We start from the raw sequence: 21,752 nt of genomic DNA, 5'->3' as shown, positions 1-21,752 counted from the left end.
GCTGAGTCCTTCACATTTCGTAACTAATAACATAACAGCGTCTCCATTTCTCCTCTTTCGCTACAACCTACTCAAAAATTTCCACCTACGCATATTTTCAAGTGCCTAAAACCCTAACTAACCCAACCAACTGTATAGCCAAGAGCCATCCAATCACCGAAAGGCAATCCCATATACAGGCCTACACTATCGAGTGACGTAGAGTTTCTGAATCATTAATGAACAAGACTTGAAACCTTTAATTATAGTTTAAATTTCACTTGCATAATACTTATTCTAAAACACCTATAGGTATAGGTATTTCACTCACTTCAATGATATGAATTAGAAAAACGTTTGTAAGTACATAACAATTAACCCAAAAACTAGGGTATAGGTGTTGAGTCATTTGAGATTAATTTAATGAAATCATTTGATTAATTTTGAACTTATTTAGAAGTTAACAGACTTTGAACGTCTAGCTAAGATTAAATTTATCATTTTTTTTTTAATCTATTTCAGTTCAGGTTGTAATAATTGAAGTTAATTAACTAAAGTAATATATTTTGGAAGGATTCTGCATTAATTGCAGAATGGAAAGCTATACTTTAAGCCCAATTTTGACCCACCCCTTTCTTGTTACCTCTTTTAGCACAGTGACGTTGCATGACGTATTATTGTCAAGTCCTAATTAGTGTTTTAATACAAATTTAAGTTAATTTTGAGTTTACGCTTACTAAAACGCAAGATAAACTTCAGTTTAAAACCGAAGATAAACTTTAAATAAATGCAAAAATTTGTCATTCAAAATTTCCCAAATAAAGATAATTGTAGCGCATTTACTTTAAGAGATAGCCTTCTGCAGGAAAACCGAAATATCACACATTGTTTTTTTAAATGTCAATCAATATGCCAAAAAAATGTAACCATCCGTACGTTAATTAAATCCGCGTTGGAGAGGAAATATTTTCAATGTCAGGGGAAAAAAAATTAAAAATAAAATCCCAGACGATCTATTAAAAGAAATGATGTGACTGTGGCGGTGTTGGTGAAACCCTCTTCCGAAGCTAATTTTCGCGAGCTATCAACCGTATCTCTGATAATCATTGAATTGGCCGCCGTAATCACTCAAACATAACGAACAATAAACTCTATTCGGTCGCCACCCGGTTCAGAAATTTGAAACTAAAATATTACCACCACAATGTAATTTACAAACTACACGTAAAATTTCAATCACCATAGGACTACCCCTTTCAATTCAAACAATGTATTTCTAATGCAGATTTTAGACGGCACACCATAAGTTTATAAGATATGTTCGTTCCATAAGTTTGCAGGGTTGGCACGCTGGTAACCAGTCCGGTTTTATCCACCTGGATTAAACCGGTTTAAACCACGTTGAAAAATCCAGTGGATTTTTCAAAAAATATGATAATAGAGTACAGTGCAGGCACCATAAAGTGAGATGGAAGGAAAAGTTTGACACACATGTCTTTACCTCTTTACTTCATCGAAATGGTCAATTCCCATATATTGTGGGTTAGTTTGACGCGCCCTCCTCCCACTGCCCCACCCAAAAATCATGAGACTGAGTTGAACTTTTCGCAACGCTAAATTGTTGGGTCGGACCGCGCATTTAGAAAAATCTTTATCAGACCCTGCCCTATTGAAGATCACAAAAAAAGCATACCAGGGCCCGACCCTGCCCTATTGAAGATAATAAAAATGTCTACCCGGGCCCGTTTCTGCCCTATTGAAGATAATAAAAATGTCTACCCGGGCCCGACCCTGCCCTATTGAAGATATAAAAATGTCTACCCAGGTTGATGGTATGATAACCCTATCCGACCCGACCAGCAAAACGTTTTAAGTAATTTTCTAACCCAACCCGACCTAGGATTTTTCGACCCGATATGGGTCGGGTTGCATTGAAAAATCCCGATTAAATTAGGGGCCCTACTCATCTCTAAGGGAAATGATTCTCAATCAGACGGCCCAGCAGAAGACAACTAGCGCACAAAATGTAAAAAGAAGTGCTAAAATTAAGCACTAGAGAGTAGTTTAAAAAAGCCGGATAAATCCAATAAAATCCGGTTTAAACCAGCAAAAAACCATACCAGTGGCTTTTTCAAGAAAAATCCGGATTTTTGCCAACCCTGTAAGTTTGTCACTGGTAACTTAGAAACTGGAGCTTGTCATGAAGTGAGTGAGGTAGGTCATAGATTTGGGGTAAAGCGACGCCCGGAGAGGAGCTGTCAAAGGCTTAGTACAGACTAAATAGGAGAAGATGGAAGGCCTGCAAAATTAACCACCGAGTGTATTCAATCAATTCTCGCTTCCGTCGTTCTCGAACAAGCTCGAGCTCCAAGCCTCTAGCATTACGAAGCATAGGTAGTGTCATACTTTAGGAACATATCTTATAAACTTATGGTAAACTTTTACAAACAAAGGAAAATATTACACAATAAGAACTTTCTGTTTCGTTAATCTGTGGTAATGTATCCCCGAAAGTAACATTCTAATTAAGATTTCTCGCATTAAAATAATAAGCCATGAATGATTAAAAGTTACTTGGACATATGATCTAATAGAGAAAAATCAAAGCGAGGTGACAGAAGGTACCTCATGGGTGTCACGTTTAAAATCAACAAAATAAGTGTAAAAAAGTCCTTATGAATGAAAAACGTTCACAAAATTGTCGTGGGTTGTCAAGGGCGAAATTTTTTAAGTGTCGAAAATAAGCATAGACCCTCATGTTTAGAAAAATAAAATCGAGGACATAGCCACATAGATTGAATTGAAATATTGTACGCGTGTGCCGTGTGGGATGCAGCTGTAAAACGTGTGTCCTAGGGAACAATGAACTCTGGGGTTGATATTAACTAAAGCCTGTCGTACACCACCGTTTTCCCCAGGTACTTTCCTTACGAAATCGTCAATAAAACGTTGATAAGCGACAGCCCCCGTAACGTTTGAGGTATACTGAACTTCAATTTATTATTGCGTATTCAGAATTATTCCGGCATTTGTTATCTTGTCCGGAACAGCTGGGTGCTTGCTTTTCTACTAAAACTATTTACTAAACTCCAATACATAAAAAAATTTGGTGATGGTCAAAAGTGCACCCAAAAATCCCACACTGATGCTAAAACTGGTCTGGTCCCCAATAGGCGTATAGAAGTTTCTTAAAAAACCTATGGTAAATTTTTATGGACCCCTGAACCTTCTTGAGTTGAGGGTGAAGGATGATCTCTCAAGTTAAATTTAGTTCGAAAAAACGCCCCCTTTTCAAAATGTTTAAAAGTGGATTTGCGAGGGTTAAAGATTAGATTAATTCTTAACAAAAATAGTATAGGGTGTTGTTTACATTAATTGAATATGACGTCACCAGTGTCAAAGCTAACTTGACCTTTGTATAATCCCACGTGGATACTTCAATATCTTACAACTTGCCTAAGCAGACTATTTAGGCCTATTTTTTTATTAATTAACCAACAAATAATAATAAACAACCTATTATTATCACTAAAGGTTAAGGCCTACTTTAGGCCTAATTTCCCTTCTATTGATGACGTCATCTATTCAACCAGCATCCAGGAAATAACATGGATGACGTAGCATGACGTGATTCACTCTTCCAAACAATTTAACAAATATTAAGCCAAAAGAAGACTTAAAATGCATTCGTTCAACCCTTTAAAATTAACAATAGACCCAAAAATAACATGGTTAACACTTTATAAAAAAGAACATCGGTGTAAAGAATAACTTAAAATAATAAATTCCTAAATCTAAATCTGACATACACGTAATCATTAATCTCGGGAAAAATATTTTTATCAAGAAAAAGAACAAATTAGATAAAAAAGACTGCTTCAGCCTTTCATAAAAATCTAGCCTCGGTTGGCAAGCCGCGCCTAGAGGCCTTATCAACAAAGGAATTGAGCGCCTTTTAGACCTCCGCCCTGCTTGCTCTCTGTATATTACGCTATCCAATATTAAAAATCAATAAAAATAGGCTTAGCTCGATTTAAAAAATAAACTTAGATATTAAAAATTCCTGAAATAATTCCGTTTAAAAAAATTTTTCTAAAAAATTATTTGAATAAAAACTAAATTTTCTGAAGGAAGGGTGGAAACGCACGTGTAACTCTCTCAAATTAATTTCAAAATAACCCAAAAATTAAAATTGAATTAGACATTAAACAATTTTAAAATTAGGAATAATATTGAATTAATAAAAATCTCCGATTAAATATAAATTCAAACTATATAAAAATATTACCTGACAAAACACCTAATAATAATTCCATTTAAATAAATAAAAACTGAAATAATTCCAGAAAGAAAGAAAAAAAATTAATATTTTAAAATTAAAACTTACCGAATTTGAAACAAATTTAAATATAAATATAGACTAGGCGACCAAACGCTCTTCACTCGTTAAATCCAAGTAACTTGGTAAGGGGGATGTTATTTAAATTAATGATATTTATATATAAAATTAACGAGTATTTATTAAATTAATTCGATTTATTAAATGAATAGAACTTTTTGAGCGATTGTTGAGCGCGTCCGTTCGACGAGATAGCGAGAGACCGACTAGTTTAAGGGTGTGTAGAAGCCGGCTTTAGCTAAAGCTTGACTGTACGCTGATGATTCTACTTCCCTGACAAAACGAGCTACGTAACAGGGGAACGTTAATAAAGAAGCCAATGACAAAGGGTCTGCGCCGCTGACTGGAGCTGTTTTTTTGGCCTACCAGGCTAGGTTGGTGACTCATCTATAGGTCCTGGGAATTTCGTGAGCTATTTTTTTGTCACCACAATTTTGGGAAAAATTTAGGCCTTGCCTGATCTACAAACTTTATTAGAAACGGACCGGAAGTGGGGCGCTAGGGGGGGGGCTAAACGGAAGCAATTAAATTGGAGTGTTACACATGATAGTTTCAGGGCCTATTTTAGTATACAGTATGGTATGGAGAGCATAAATGAACAGTGATTTTAGGTTCATGGAGATTTTTTGTAGACCCCCAACGGATTTATTGATAAAATGTAAAAGTTCGCCGTTGTAGGCCACGTATCAAACAGGATTAAATTTATATATATATTTCTTATTTAAAATAAAAAACTGATGTTGGCTTGAAAGGGAAACAAGTTGGGAAAACCAAAATATTACCTCTCCGAGTCAAGACGACTACTTACAAACTTATTTACCCAGATATGGAAATGTTTCTTAAGTTAAAATATATGAAATATTAAAGCAGTATACAAAGCATAGCAAATATACTGTAAATCAGACGACATTTTACATCCAATAATGATATACTTGTACACATTAACATCATCCGATGGGGGAGAAACGGGAAATGAAGAGATAAAACTTTGGAGGGATACTACCTTTACGTGTTTGTAAAGGCCCAATTTTCTACTCCTCAACTGTATGCCCTCTATGTTCAAAGCCATATTCACAACAGGGTTGCCATATAAACACTATCCTCTCGTTTCACCTCAACGATTTTCTTAGTTTGTTAACATGACTGTTAACGTTACATAACACCAAAGCTTATTTGTGGCTACACACACTGAAAGTAAATGCGTACCATGAAAAGCATGAAAACACGAAGCTATTATCCGATTACGATCAGACCTTTCACTGGTCTGGGCTGCGTTCAGCAGAGCTCACCAAAAAAGACAGCGGATTTTGGAAATGTTTACCGGTGAGCTCTGTCGTCATAGCTTTTCTCCGGTCATCGGCGTTTTATAAATGACGCTAGCGCAATAAAGCGTGCAAGGTACCAAGGCTTAACAAAAATTGTATGATAACATATTTATAGAGATAAATAACAACTTTTATAATTAAAATTAGAAACTAACATATCTCTTAAAATTCTCGCGTGATCAACTGGTTTCACGCCAATTAAATAGCTATAGTCCCATAGAGCTATTTGTATTGATTCATCCATGGTTTTTTCGCCAAGCTGAGAACTACACGTTTTACGTCACGTTATCCAAAAGGCCGACTATTTTCTTTGAAGACCGCGCTAGCTCAGCGCTAAGCACCGTGACGTCAAAATTCAAAAACAAAATCCCGTTATGTAGGACACTGCTAACAGCGCTGGGCTCTGCTGAACGCGGCCCAGATTTCCACCATGATTATATAATCTAAGCCTAATTATTTAATAGTGTATTTAACTTTCGGCTCACTCTGAACCGTTAATGTCTCTGCATTACAGAAACGAAAACCAAACCCAAGCGTTTACTTTTTGGTTCACTAGGCCTATTAACAAATAACAGTTCATTTGACCAACATTGTAGCGTTAGGCTTGTATTCACTTTAGGAAGGATTATGCTATAAACAGATGTAGTATAGCTTAAGTAATATATAAACATCCATTTTAAATAATAATATTAAAAAAAATCTTTGGAATATCAAAATGAAATAGAGCTTTAAAGCTACAAAAGTACTAAATGCATCATAATTACGAAAAATATTTCCACATATTCATTTTATATTATGGAAAACGGGAATATTAAGGTTCTGAAGGATTTCTTTACACATCAAAACAAAAACGAACTTCTAACGCAGCGCACTAGTGTAACAACGGACGGACACATATAGACAAACACATAGACTACTGTTTAACCCTTTCCGTATTAATTTTGAGTTTAGAGACATGATTATCTTAAATATTAAAATAAATATAATTAATATTAAATATTTTCTTCGATAGTTGTTCGCCTTATTGAGAGTTACATCGTTTTGAAAAAGAATAATTAAACATTCTTGAGAGACTTGACTAATATTGGCGTTTGAAATGAAGCATACGCCGGTTGCGTCGCCTTACTCAAATAGGTAGTATATAAGGGTGTCGAATCGCAGCTATGGATAAGAACAGCGCAATTGCGTGAACCTTTGGTGGAAGCCCCACCTTAGGGAGGCCGGACGTTTCTCGTAACCCTGGCCGATCGCCGCGTATGTCTTAACCTTAACGATGATGATGGAGTAGAAGCCAGGTGTACAGACTGGTGTCCATGTGGGATGGACAAAAACAAAGACCAGAAGATGGTGGTGTTAGAAGCCAGGTGTACAGACTGGTGTCCATGTGGGATGGACAAAAACAAAGACCAGAAGATGGTGGTGTTAGAAGCCAGGTGTACAGACTGGTGTCCATGTGGGATGGACAAAGAGCAGATGACGGTGGTGATTAGAAGCCAGTGTGTACAGACTGGTGTCCATGTGGGATGGACAAAGACCACAAGAGGGTGGGGATTAGAAGCCAGCGTGTACAGACTGGTGTCCATGTGGGATGGACAAAGAGCAGCAGACGATTGTGATTAGAAGCCAGTGTGTACAGACTGGTGTCCATGTGGGATGGACAAAGACCAGAGGCTGGTGATGTTAGACAGGCAATGGAGTAATATCCTGTAAGTGTAATACAATTTTCGAAATTTCCGGAAATTGAGAACACGTTTGCTCCGATTTGCAAACTGCGAACGCGGTCACGTGGGTATAACAACAGACAGACACACACACACACACACACACACACACACACACACACACACACACAGACACGTCGAAATTAGAACCTCTCCGTGACATACGTCACTCGGAGAGGTAAAAATAAATTTAAGGGGGAGTCCAAGTCGCTCAAAGACTATAATAGAATATTGGAGAGAAGATGTTCGTTTGTCTATGAGAAAATTGGTGTTTTACAAGCTGCTAAAGAACTATAGCAAAAATAAAATCAAGATGAGCTTAACTTGATACAAATGACACCTATTATTAAAATAATGACATCTAAAAACCTAAAACATTCATGTCATGTTCCCTTTAAAAAAGCGAATTTTTTTATCTTTTATTAGATGATGGGTAGGGTTGTTTTCGAGGGGCTAACCACTCTCAAATTTCTTGTACACCAATTTGGGTTATAGGGGGTGGTGCATGGTGTCGAGTAACTCACCCCTCTGTGTCTGGAATTAGATTAGATCATAAAAGGGGTTTTTCTAAAAAAAAAAAAAAAAATAAAACTGGTCTATAAGAGATCGACCAGAAGATTATCAAAAACGAAAGGAGAAATCCCTGCTAATGTATACCTCTCTTATTTTTTTGTTTAATTACGATTTACGACTTTTTACGACATCCCAGAGACTTACTACACTAAGCTTTATTTCTCCTTGCTTTTCAATTCGAGGGAGTTTTGGTATTTTCCACGGTTTATTGATTTTAAAGCTTGAAATTTACGTAACCGGCGCACGAACTGAACTGTTATACGTTTCTGGGAATAAACTGAGCGGCGGGCCAATGATAAATGCCGCTTTTAGTGTACCAGGAATTTCAAAAGATGATTCACCCTATGCTACTCATTTTGGCAAAGTGATTTTTCATTTTTTTTTCTGTTTTTAACAAAGGGTTAATAGGATTTTATCAGAGCTATTCCAGGGTTGTTTTAACCATGGACGAACCAATACTGAAGGACGGATGGCAGCCCATAGAGCCCCATACTAAGCGACAAAACAACCAATGTTAAGCTTACTTCCCCCTTTTCAGCCCCAAAATGGAGGGGGGTTATGAAAAATAGTGAGTCAAATCCCGGAGAAAGCTAGCGCCATCTAGACAAAATAAGACGTTAACTGCTTCAAAAAAAAATCAATAAAAAAAAGATTTTTGAAATTTTGCCGTAACTTTGCAATCACAAATTTTTAAATTGCATGAAATTAAAGGTATGTTCTTATTATACTCTATACGTTTAATCATAACAATTAAAAGGCTATTCAATGTATTTTTAATTAATACAACTTCTATTTAAAATCGGCATTGATTTTATTCTAAATTTTTAATCCTCCAATCTCATTTTGTCCAAGGCTTAAAGAAAATGGGCAGGAAAAAAATTTGTGTTTACAAGCTTTGCAACAGCGATTCGCGATACGCTGATAAGGTTTATATGAAAGGACTCCAAAGGAGTTAAATTTTTCCCATTTCAGTTTTTGAAATTTGGAACCAGCCTGAATCCGTTGAACAATGATTACTGACTTTTTTGTCACGTGCCTAATGTCGTTACCCCGGTTTTTCAGAACACTGATTCCCCCATATGCCCCCCCACTCTCCGGTTTGCTACTATCTGCCGCTAGAAGGCGAATTAACAAGTCTTTTTCAACTTTCTCCCGCTGCCATTCGTCCTTCAGTATTGTTTCGTCCATGTTTTAACTTAGTACGGTATCTCCACATTAGCTGTATTAGCTATGGTTCAGATCAGTTCAGTTATTAATTAAGTTCAAAAGAAAATACGTTTTTAACAAAGGGTTAATAGGATTTTATCAGAGCTATTCCAGGGTAGTTCTAGCTTAGTACGGTATCTCCACATTAGCTGTATTGGCTATGGTTTAGTTCAGTTCAGTTCAATTATTAATTCAGTTCAAAAGAAAATACCTTAAGATGAATATGGAAGCAGAGTTCATATGATATTTCTAAGTCGTCCCCGAGTATTTTTCCATGTTTGTATTAACCCTGAACTATCTCAGATCTCAAAGAAAATACGAACAAAAATGGTCAGGTCGTCCAATAGAATTTTATACCCGAAGCATCGTCTGCTCACACCAAGGCCTAACAGTAAATTTACATAATTGCATGTACCTTCTATAATATTTTAGATAAATACATGGTTCCAATTTAAAATATTAATTATTTATACTCCCTAGCCAATTAAATTTAATTTTCAAACGTGGTTGGTCCCTTTTCATTAAATAAAATATCAAAATTTTAACCAGCTACTGAGTACTGACATGACCTGACATTACAGATTACACCCATATATATATTTACAAATACAAAAGAACCTATCAATTTCATCTGGAGTTCAAAAATGAGAGCTTTTTTTGCAAATACTTTAATAGGAATTGCAAAATAATTTAATTTAACGTCTAAAATGATTGAATGACGACCCAAATAGCACCAAAAGATTCATATATAAAGTTAGGACATTGCATGTAACATCAAAAAAAAAAAAAAAAAAAAAAAATAAATAAATTTGCGGCTCTCACTTTGAAATCAAATATTACAATTAAAACACCCTGAAGCTACCTAACTAAACCAAAATTAAAAATGATTGGGAAAACCAAAAACCGCACTATGAATCCCTTGATTTTAAAATTAATAGTGACACGTTAAGTATTACAGACAAGTTTTTATCCAATATTTAACACACTTAACACCTTTGGGGTGCGAATTCTTTACCTTATTATTAACTAAAGATTAAGCAGACGCGTTTCTTTGTAAAAAGAATTAAATTTACAACATCTAATTGAGTAGATAAAGGGTTTAAGTTTTAGTAAAAGTGTCAAAAAGAGGCGGGGAACATTTGTGTAAAGAAAATTATTGGGTATAGTTACGGGATTATATTGTAATGTAACCCATAATTGAATTAAAAATAAAAAATAATCGAGGTTAAATCTTCGGAATTCTCTGGAATTAAATATTTGATTGTCGAAAAGAAAGAACATATATGTAATGCAATAATCGTAAATTGTAAATAATAATAATAGTGGAAATACAATGGAAATATAAAAATTTGTTTGTGTTTATTTTAAATTTGTTTTGCTGGTTTCGTGATAGCGTGGAAAAATAGGGTAATTTTATTATTAAAAAAACTTGTTTCGACTTTATAATTTTTGAACCACCGAAATTAATAAAATGTGTTAAAAATGACTCTCAATACGACCTTCAATAATTAACTAAAAATAAAATTAATCAAAATGATTATTTTTTCTGCAAATTTCTAATTTGAATTTAATATTAAAATTTCAAATATATTGGCTTCTTTCAAGGTAGGTGGGCGGATTTATACACCACAACCATTTATGGAATAGTACAGAAATACTAGTAACTATAGAAGTGAGTTCAAATCAGTTCAATTGAATATAAACTCGGTAAAACTTGTCGCCAGAGAAAGGAGTTCTTAAGAAGTCGCAAGGGGCTGGTCACTCGGTGTACACCGCTGTATCTTTGACTGTATTAAATTGATTACTCCAGTGTAATCTTTAAAAGCCCTGCCCTTAACAGTGCTAAAATGATTACACGTAATCCGTAATCGGTGTATAGGGACTTTGGAAGGTGAACAGCCCCTCGAGACGTCGTTCTGGGTAAAGGAGTTACTAGCGTTTAAAACGCGAGATATATTTTTGTTACACGGTATAATTGGATTTTTATGCAGTAAATACGGTTGACCCCGAAATGCCAAAAAAGATTACACACACAACATAAGAAGAAAAAATAATTTATAAAATATATAAAATAATAATAATAAAAAGAAAACATCTTGTGAGGTATATATTTTAACAAAAATTTTGATATTTAAAGGGATAGCTTTACAATTAAAGCTATATATCTTGTTAAGATGTTTCGGTCACTAAATATGGGCGCCATTTTTGAAAGATGGCGAATGGGATATTGCAAACCAAAAGCCATAACAAAGCTAGCATCTATAGGTTATAGTGAACCGCAGTAGTTAGAGATTGAAACTCAAGGATGTTCTCACTTTAAACAGGTTTTTTTTGCATTTATATATAATGGGTGCCATTTTAAAATATGGCCGTGAATTTGAAATAATAAAAAAACAAATTTTAATACATCACGAATAAACTTGTTTCAGTTTTCTTAAGTAAAGAAACTCGGGAATTTTTGATGACTGAGTCAGTCAGAGAGTCAAAACTTTTGTTGTGAAAGCTGCCCAAAACGACTAAAATCATTTGCCATAGCTATGGACAATATAAGGATTTGTTTAAGGCACTATCCCTTTAAATAAAAGTACAGAGAAAAGAAATCAAAAAAGGTTAGATTTCAAACTTTGATAATGTCATCGAATAAGGAAGACATTTTCAAGTATTAACTAGGACTGGGTCCTAAAGAAAGATTTGATGTATGGTTGATAATAGACTAATGGCACCCCATGTTATTTCCCCATAGAGCTTAATACAGTCGAAGGCAGAGGGCTGCCATTACCCTATTCTTTTAAAGAAAATAATTTCAGTTACTAAAAACTCTACAAAGGATATTTTATTATATTATATTATTCTTAAATTTCTTTTTTGATAACCAGGTAGTAGGGAACTAAAAGGTTTCTGTGTTTGTCAAACCTATGATTTAGTAGTTAAAGTAAGACGGTTGGTGTATGCACCCTTTTGGTTGGGTCTTTAAAAGAAATGTATAAGGTATTTCGTCACTAACACCCCCATGGGCAAAAAATTGTCGGCAAATTTCTTTTCAAGTCAACAGAAAAAGATTGAAATTTTGGTCAAATTAAGGGGGTAAGGTTTTAATGTTTTATATAATAGGGCATCGGTAAACAAAGCTTGGTTCAGTTCTGTTCTGAGATGTCTTTAAGTTAATGATCTAAGGTATGATTTAGAATAAAAGGAACCGTTATGGGTTCATATTGAGAGATTCTAACTTGTGTGTATTAGTATATTTAGATCTATTGCAAAGTATATGACCTTAATATGAAATAGATTATTTTTTGATCTTATCTATTTAGTTAAATTCCTATTTAAGATAATTTAAAACACTTATGATGTACATAGTTTTCAGACAAGGAGGATTGATACCATTTACACGGCAGGAGGCGCAGGCTACTTGGTGGACAATGTGGAGAACTTACCAAAGTAGCCTGGTAATCCTGGTGTAAATGGTGTCAATCCTTCTAGTCTAAAAACTACGAATACACCATATTTTTAGCCACATCGTAGTATACGATGAGGCTCTTAGTTTGACCCGAGCCGTAGTAGTAGTAATAGTAGTTGTGGCCGGAGTTTTCGCTTTCGTTATCGTTATTTTTTAGCTTAAAAGGAACTCTATATTACCACAACCCACACATAGGGTAACTGGGCTCGGTTAGAGATTTAATTTTAATTAAATATTTTATGCACGGTAAATCATTTAAGCATTGTAAAAGATAGCGCTATTCACTCATTAGGTTAAGTTATAGAGGGGTTATCCACTCATTAGGGTAGGGTATAGAGGGGCTATTCACTCGTACGATGTGGCTACTATTACGAGCCCTTGGGCCGTCTTGTTTTTATTAAAATGGATTCTGATTTTCAAAGAACTATTATCAAAACAGACTTAATTGTAAGATTCGTTATAGTTATTATCTTTATCTCTTTTAAATCTAAGTGAAGAAATCTTGAGACAAAAGAAAGCAACGTAAGAGTAACTCAAATGCTTTAAAAAAAAATAGGGAATAATTGATTTACCGCAACAATTAAATTACCAAAATTTAGAACTTCAATTATGAAACTTCAAAACTACTGAATGTACTATCCCTCAGAGTATCACTAGCAGAAATTCTTGACTTAGGGCCTACACATACTCTTCTCCAAAAGAAGAAGACGGATTTAGCTACACAGCTTTATAGAGGGGTCAGGAACGGTGCCCAAGACAGGGGTCAGTCTAGACACCTTGGCGCCACCAAAAACTCCCGCTTGTTGAAACATTTTTAGCTCCCGCTCTCGTGAGCAGCCCAGCACATCCACCCAAAAAACAAAACTATATTTCCATTAATGATGATACGTTTGTAGTAGGCTGCGATAAAATATGGATTTCGCGAATTCTCCCCGCTGCATGTCAGATACGGGGTTTATAGTACGATCCTATTACTAAAATAATCTTAGTTTCTGACCTTCTATAACGCGAAAACACCCAACAAAAATATTTGCGAACCTGCTATTAAAGAGTGAACTAGATATTAGACTAAACAACAAGGTGATAATGACTTTCGAATTCCCCGTACACCCATAGATAGTGTGCGGACGAGTGTTGCCAGATATTTGTTAGTGCAATTCTGAACCGCTATCTACAACCGACTGTGAAAAGTTTATAGAATTCTGTTCGAATTAGTGATCATTCTGTTCCAAAGCTACAGCATGCAGGAGATAGGCCATAGCTCTAGCCAAGAAGTGATATCTAGTTTATTAGGGAAAGGTATAAATTCGCCACATTCCCAGCTTTATCTCCAGTCCAAACGTAGGTCCGTCCGGAGTTAATCCCCGCCGCCTCTAAATTACAACCAGCATCTCATTGGTTCTTGAAAACCGCGTCAGCGCGACGTGAATGACGAAAATAACATATTTTCCGACTGAGGAGATTCCGCGAAATAGTCCGGTCTCCTTTTACGTCCCCCCTTGTATTTTGAAAGGGGACTGGGACTATGGCGCGCGAATACTTAGGCATCTTATACCTTCTCGCTAATAAACTAGATATTGCTTCTTGCTCTAGCTTCACAACAACACTTTCAAAGCAAGGCATGGGTACCATAGTTCAACCTTTACCCTATATAAAGAAAAATCAAATTCACCACGTGCTGCAGTTTTCTTCAAATGAATTTATTACTAATCGAAAAAGAGACACCCAATAATTTAACCCCGAAATCGCTTTAGAAGTAGGGCCTCTTCATACCTTAAAACCACTCTCTCTCGCTCTTAAAAAGCACTAACTCCAATGGCACCAATATAACTCAAAAACTCGATTTGACCCCCGCTATCTGACCCCTTTCGTAATTGAAATGGAAAAAGAGAAGGAGGGAATTAGCTTAACCGTTTCTTCGACAAGTTTTCCCAACAACCAGTTTTCAATGTACAACCAACCTCAACAAAACCAATGTTTGGAAGCCACTTTTGGGTTTTGGTAAAGCGATGAGGCCATTTTCAGCACGTTTCATGGATGCTACGTTATCACGATTTTTAGTTGACGAGGGGTAAGTCACTATCGAAGCGGTAATTGAGAGGTTTTGAGCTTTGGACGACTTTAAGTGACTGTTCCTCGGTGCGCGAGACTTGAATCTTCTTAGCACGAGGTCTAAATAATGTCTCTTTCAATTTTGGTACCACTCCCTATCCTGCATCTCCTGTTTAATGTCTCCACACTTCCCATCTCGCGAAATACGTAAGAACAGAAGTGAGATGAGACTAGAAGTGAAGGGCTCTAGCATTGGTAATAGATCCTGGCATTAGTGAACAAATTTGAGGATTTTACGACGCTTCAATCGCGCCTACGCTAGAGAGAAAAAAATTGGTCGAGTTCCAAAAAAATTTCCTACCCCCTTCCCCTCAACCTAAAGCGGCGAAACACGGACGCGGGTGCTTGAATCTAGTTCGGCCGTCTACCACCGCGAGCGTCTCACGTTTTGGAGGGAAAATTCTGAAACCGCCACTAGAGGGCCAACCGTTGGTGTGTTATCAAGAATATTCACTTTCGCCGAGTGAAGAATGTGGTTGGCTCAGTACTTCTAGTCTCATCTCACTTCTGGTAAGAATAAAATATAAAGAGATATGGCAATGGCAGACCATGTTAACTTTATATAACAACTAATGCAACTAACTCTTTCCGCTGCCATGTCAAGGGAAATGAAATGAGAAGTGCTCTTCTCAGAATAAACAAAGTAAGAAAAGAACCCCAAGGGAATCTCACAAGTTTGAAGTTATATATTTTCTTAAAAGGCCTAGCTAGAAACGCGCGCAAACTATGTTATGTACACACGCACATTTCTTTAGACAACAATGGTACATTAAATTTAATTAGCGTTCCTTTCTAAGTTAGTACTTAACTTTTGTTTTAATTAACTATTATGCTTAAATGGTATAGTTAAACATATCCAATGTCTTCTATTTTAATTTAATTTAAAGAAAGGTATTCTATTATAAGGTCTATTGTTAAAGGCTTAAAAACTGTAATTAAACAGACATTTCTACCAAAAAAAAACAATTAAAACCGCAAATTAATCTACAAAAACCAAAAAAAAATAACGATAAAATTGATTATTGGATGAAAAATTCAATAGTAATGCTACCCTAGATTCTGATCTATCTATGAGATGAGCAAAAACACGTGACTTGGTTCGTCATAATAAACGGAAAATCATCATTCTAAATGACCTCCTCTCCCAATTATTTTTTTTTTCACCATAAATTTCAAACGTCAAAATAAAATTCCAGAAATACTTTATTGTTTTGTTTTGTCCCTTATGGCAAGCTTGCAAAATAGTATTAAAAAAAAAACCGCTTTTCATCTTAGTTAATTGATCTACCACTTTCATCCATTAAGGGGAAGATACATCGAACCCTCCCCCTCCCAACTGCAAGTACACAGAACCGTTTTCGTGATGTGTATTCACAATTTTCATGAAAAATAAATTAGTTAGATCCCAATATTCCCAAAGCTAAATACGTTCTAAGGGGAAAAAAGATACAAAATTTAAGTCTCATCCAACTGTGACCTTATTTTTAGCAAAATATGAATTTTTCTTTGTTTGACTAATTGCAATTTTATTTATTTTTTTCTCTTTTGTTAATCGTGTGCCTTAATTAACGCAAAATCTATTTTTAAGATCTGTAGGAAAAAGGGTAAGCTAAAAAGTACGTTATTCTTAAAAAAAAAATTTTAAATTATGTCTTTGGGGAAAATAATATTAAAACAGGTTCATCCTCACTTTAATATATTAAATTCAGTGTTTCATATTCCCTTCAATATTGTTACATTATACCATAGACCTACTTTTAGAAAACACCATTAGATACAATAATAAGCTAAAATATACAGAGAATTTTAGAGACGGGGTTAGAAAGGCCAATAGGTCGACATCAAAACCACGTATGTACAAAGAAGGTTTCCAACTAACGGTCCTCTGCTATTCAAACCGCGATAAAAGGACCAATACTTGGGTTTACGTTATAAGTTACCACCTTTTTAAAGGCGTTAAACTATCATATAACACCACCACCATTCTGTTTACTTGTGAAAACTGGGAAGCTAGCCAACGTACAGGGAAAGCAGTTAAAATAATGATTTTGGTTTTGGTCTAAAAATAATAAACCAAAAAAACACTAAGTTATATCTTCTCTTTAAAAATTGAAGGGATTTATGAGTATATGTTTAAATATTGTTATAAAGAATATATTTCTCTTAAGTCCTAATGTCAATGACAGTAACTTGTCATGTCATGAAAAAATCAAAGAAAAAAAGATTATAAAAATCTAGCCAGAAATGTTTTTCAGGACATTGCACTGTTTTTTCCCAATGTATGTATTATTTGCCAAAATCTTATATAGAATCATGCAAAAACAGCTAAGGCACCTTGAAATCTAGTTGAAGAGTTGTTGAAGTTAGGTAACGCTTCTTATCAGTTAATTACTTAATTAAGATTAATTACGTGTACGTAATTAGATATTACGAGATATGTAGTGCTTGTGCTGAGTTGTTAAAATTGGCTTAGCTACAAATTTCCCAGAAAAGATCAAAGATCTTAACAATGTTTTTTTTTCTCGTTTCAAAAGTCTGGTGCATGCATTTGATCAGCACCTTGAAACATTGTCTATTATTTAACCATAAATTCATAAGATATGTTCATTCCATAAGTTTGTCACTGGTAACTTAGAAACTGGAGCTTGTCATGAAGCGACGCCTGGTGAGGCGCTTTTAAGGCTTAGTACAGACTAAATAGGATTAAATGGAAGTCCTGCAATTAACCACAGAGTGTAGGACTTTTTTCGGTTTCTTCGTTCTCGAACTAGCTCGAGCTGAGGCTGTAAGTCTCTAGCATTACGAAGTATATAGGTATTGTCATACTTATCATGTAACATATCTTATAAACTTATGTTTAACGTAATTAACACGTACTGATTACCCAATAAAACTTTCAATCTAAGTTCCTATTAGATATATTGAAAGAATAAGTTGATTGTTTAAATACGTTTTGTATTTATTGCGCCGCGTGGCAGTATTGTAAATATTTTATAAACATTATTTCATAAATCCCAAACATCCTAATTTATTTTTCAATTCAATTTATTAGAGTATAGAGGGAGTATGAATAAAATAATTACATAAATCAGTTTGAAAACTCTACATTACACCCCCGGATGCGCTATAGTCTAACGAAAAAAAAATAATAAAAAAATTAGAAGGAAGTTTCGTAATAAGTACCACATCAATTTTCATCCCTCAAAATTTCCCAGACAAATTCCAATGCAAATTACATTATTTCTATCAACTTTAATAACTGCAATAATGAATTGACGATTTAAGTCAAAAATATCTGACTCTTTTAGATATCAAATTAATTATTACTACGGTCAATAGTCCTTTCTTAAAGCAACCCCCTAGCATTCTGGCCTATCTTCTAGACACGAATTTTATCTTGCCAAAGGCAGGAACCAATCCGACCTAATGCACTGGTCCCATTGATTCCTGCCATTGTCTTAACTAGCCTTTCAAAGTTTAGTAGAAAAGCTATCTTTAAGGGGCATTAACGGAGCCGCCCTTTGCTTTAAAACACTTTTTGTAAAAAAAAAAATCAGATATTTCAGTGGCAAATAATTTACTAAAGTGAACGAGCAGACCAAAAAGTAAAGTTTGAACTATTGCCGATCGATTGCACCCATTTTCAGACTTCTATGACGCGTACTTTAACAGCAAAATGGGTTTTTAGAAAAGTACAAATTTTTGGGAACCCAAACTATACAAGTACGAGATTTGTTAGATTTTGTAGAATTCCTTCTATCCCAATCCCCTCCCCCTCTATACAATAAAAAAAATTTTTTTCAAAAATGATAATCAATCTAACTTCCGTTTCCGGTAAAAAATGTGCTCTGGTTTTTTACCCCAACCTAAACTTCCTCTGAATGCTTGGGCAAATTTTTAAACATCCTCAAAAGCTATGGAAAAACTACACTTGTACAATTAATACCAACCACAATAAATGAAGAAAGAAAAAATAAAAAAAATTGTAAATTTTGCAATTTCTTTCAAGAGAAAAAAAAGTTGTCTAGTTCATATCTTTTCCTTTTAAAATTCACGGTTTACTAAATTTGGACAGTTACGTCACATCATGCCTCATTGAGTATCACTACGGTGGGATTCGTAGAGGGGTAGGACATTGGCTAAAAACGTGTTATAAGTCATTTTAAAATATGTATTTAGGAGAGATTACGTCCAGGCCCTCAGCTACGGTATGTTAACCTTGCACCATTCCATTCATCTATCGGAATATTGATGGAAATTAGGCTTAATGAAGCTTGGAGGGAAAGAAAAGACCGACGGTAAAATTTTAAATTTTTCCAAATGATGAGTCTCACGATTTGAAATCTTAATAATAGATGCCCTTGACTTACGACTCTGAATAAGGATTTCGTGGGTAACGACACGTCGTGATACCGTGCGTAGCCTACGACTAATTAGTTAATTTCAGCGCCAATCTAATTAATAATTAAATTAACTAGGTATGGCACGAATTTACTAAACGGAAGGCTACTTACATCGTTATATTTATAGTTAAGAAATTTGTAAATATGTTAAAATTTGAAGAAAGAAAAATTCAATTAGAACGAAATTATTTATAAATAATTTGGTTCTTTTTTACCTTATTTTAAAATCTTTTCAAAATTCTAAACAATAAATAATATAAAATCAATTAATTCGTATTCCGAGCTGCACGCATGCCAGAAAATGTGTCATTTATTTTCGCCATAGATTTTGAATAATGGCATGACCTCTGACCTCATACAAATAACTCAGGCGAAAGGTGAAACTTTTGAAAATCGGTCTTCTCGGTCTTCAAATTTTTCAATCAATGAAAAAGACATATATAAGTCTACTAGAAATCCTTAAAAAGACTCTATTGGAAGGGGAAACTCGAGCTCAAGAACCCCCAAAAGAAAAATGTCCATGAAATATTGCAGAAGCTCGTTAAAAACAATTTTAACTTCATCATACACGCGAAAGTCTTATTACTGAGCAAAATAATCTCCAATTGTTAGACTCCCAATTTTTTTGGTTATCAATAGTAAATACAATTCTTGTAGGAATATTGAATATATAATCAGGGATGGATTTAATTTTAGAAGTAGGAATGGAGAACAGAGTAATGTGGGCGCACGTCAAAGTCCCGGACCCCCTTCCACGGGACGGGGGGGGGGTATGAAAGAAGAGGCGGGTCATAGCGACAGAGGTAAAAAGGAATTACGTATTTTTCGCCGTCCCCGCATGAGCAACGTCATCAAAACGTAGTTTAAGTGAGCCAATAAGATAATTTAAACTTTTCATTACGTGTTGGTTGGAGGGAGGGGCTCTATACTGGGCTATGATACGGACCGAAGTAAATAATAACCGTTCTCCATTCCTACTTCTAAAACTAAATCTATCCCTGCTATAACCTAAATCTACAAAAAAAAAAGATAAATAAAATAAAATAAAGATTCGTAGGAGAATTGAATAAACTCATGCCCACCATCAAAATGATTAAATTTCTCTTTTCCATAGAAACTTTTAGGGAAAAAAAGCAGTGCACCACGAAACCACGACTCCACGAGACATTCAAAAGTGCCTATCGTTATTTCCTCCGACAAAATATTTTCGCTGGGGAATAAAAATTTGGAAAAATTCGATGCCAAAAAAGGACATTGCTCTCCGTAGCTTAGGTTTTTATCAAAAAACGTTAAATGCCGTCTTTATATTTACGCTTGGCTTCACTCGGAAAGACAAAAACGCAAAGACTGAATTTTTTTGGACCATAATTTTATAGAGTCTATCAGCTAATAACCCTTCTTTTAGATTAAATATCTAGATTGCCAATGTCAAGGTCGATTATTTTATTTATAGCAGAAGCATATCTATTTCAAAAGCGCGACTATTTTGACGTTGTAAACCGGTTTTTATATTAATCAGCTCACAGTTAATTAAATCAAAACTGTCTTGAACCAAACCTTATCTAAACTATCACATCCTAGGAATGGGGCGGTCTTATTGAATTTTTAATTTAATTTAAGGTAACTAAGTAACTTGTTATTATAGTTTATAACTTTGTACAATAAATAATAAAAGTTCCATAAATTATTTTGATAGCATTATAAGCTAGTTAAATTAGTTTAATTTTCTTGTTGAAAATCAAGGTCTGATAATAACAAGCTAATCAAGGGGACACTCCCATATCGAATGTTTGTCTAAGAAGAGCCTTTTATAGCATAAACCGACGTTATTAAGTTGATTAGATTAAAACAAATGTCAATCATTTCAACGCTTGAGTCACAGGAAAGTTAAGTGATATTCTGACATACCACTACAAGGGCCTACTTTTAACGCCTCCACAATTGAAATAATATATTCAGAATAATGTATAGTGTATAGTTGTTGAGTGGCTTGGATAGCAACAATTTTACAATCTAAATTTTGTTGTCAGTAAGAGATGCATATTTTGGTTAATTTATGATAGCAGGAATCCATTATTTAACTCTAGAGTAATCATGTGTAATGTAGCTACAGTAAAAATTAAATGAAGGTTCTAAATCTCTCAGAACGGAATTGTTTTACTTTAGGTGATGAACTTTTCATCATGTTTTAAACATTACGTTCAATAATATTAAAAGCTACCGCCCATTAACTAACTAGCATTGGCTTTGCATCAAAAGCGAGTCACCCCACCCAGTTTCAAAATCATGTTCTTGTGCCAAGTCTTGAAGAACCCAAATCTGACACTAATGGCGTACGCCATTACACGTTACATGCTAAAAACTAAGAAGATCGACTTACAATTCGAAAATTTAGCACCAGTTGAGCAAAACTTTGATAAAGATTTCGATTCGATGACTTGTCGAAACGTTGAGCGTTTAATTATCGTCGAATTTAACTAAAATGACACTTGTTAAGCCTCGTTTGACTGGTCGAGAAAACAACACTGCTTGACAGCAAAATCGGCGGCGAAAAACTGGTTTTTAGGCCTAACTTCT

At 34.9% G+C, this 21,752-nt stretch overlaps 1 protein-coding gene across 3 annotated transcripts in view; it reads right to left on the bottom strand.

Moving 5' to 3' along the window:
- The window catches only part of LOC149690584 (uncharacterized), a 42,795-nt gene extending 21,043 nt beyond the window's left edge, over positions 1–21,752 (bottom strand). The window contains exon 1 of one of the 3 annotated variants that reach the window (XM_089870142.1): positions 21,556–21,752. The gene's annotated coding sequence lies outside the window, so the exon portion shown is untranslated. Of the gene's footprint in view, positions 1–4,366; positions 4,610–21,555 lie in introns of those variants that run through there. The other 2 variants (XM_089870144.1, XM_089870143.1) reach the window with 2 other exon arrangements.

This window comes from Phalangium opilio, unplaced genomic scaffold (genome assembly GCF_054372755.1).
Source record: "Phalangium opilio isolate 3A_F unplaced genomic scaffold, DU_Popi_V2 ptg000031l_1, whole genome shotgun sequence".
Classification (NCBI taxonomy): domain Eukaryota; kingdom Metazoa; phylum Arthropoda; class Arachnida; order Opiliones; family Phalangiidae; genus Phalangium; species Phalangium opilio.
The sequence above is the reverse complement of the archived record's forward strand: the minus strand, read 5'-3'. Positions and strand labels throughout refer to the sequence as shown.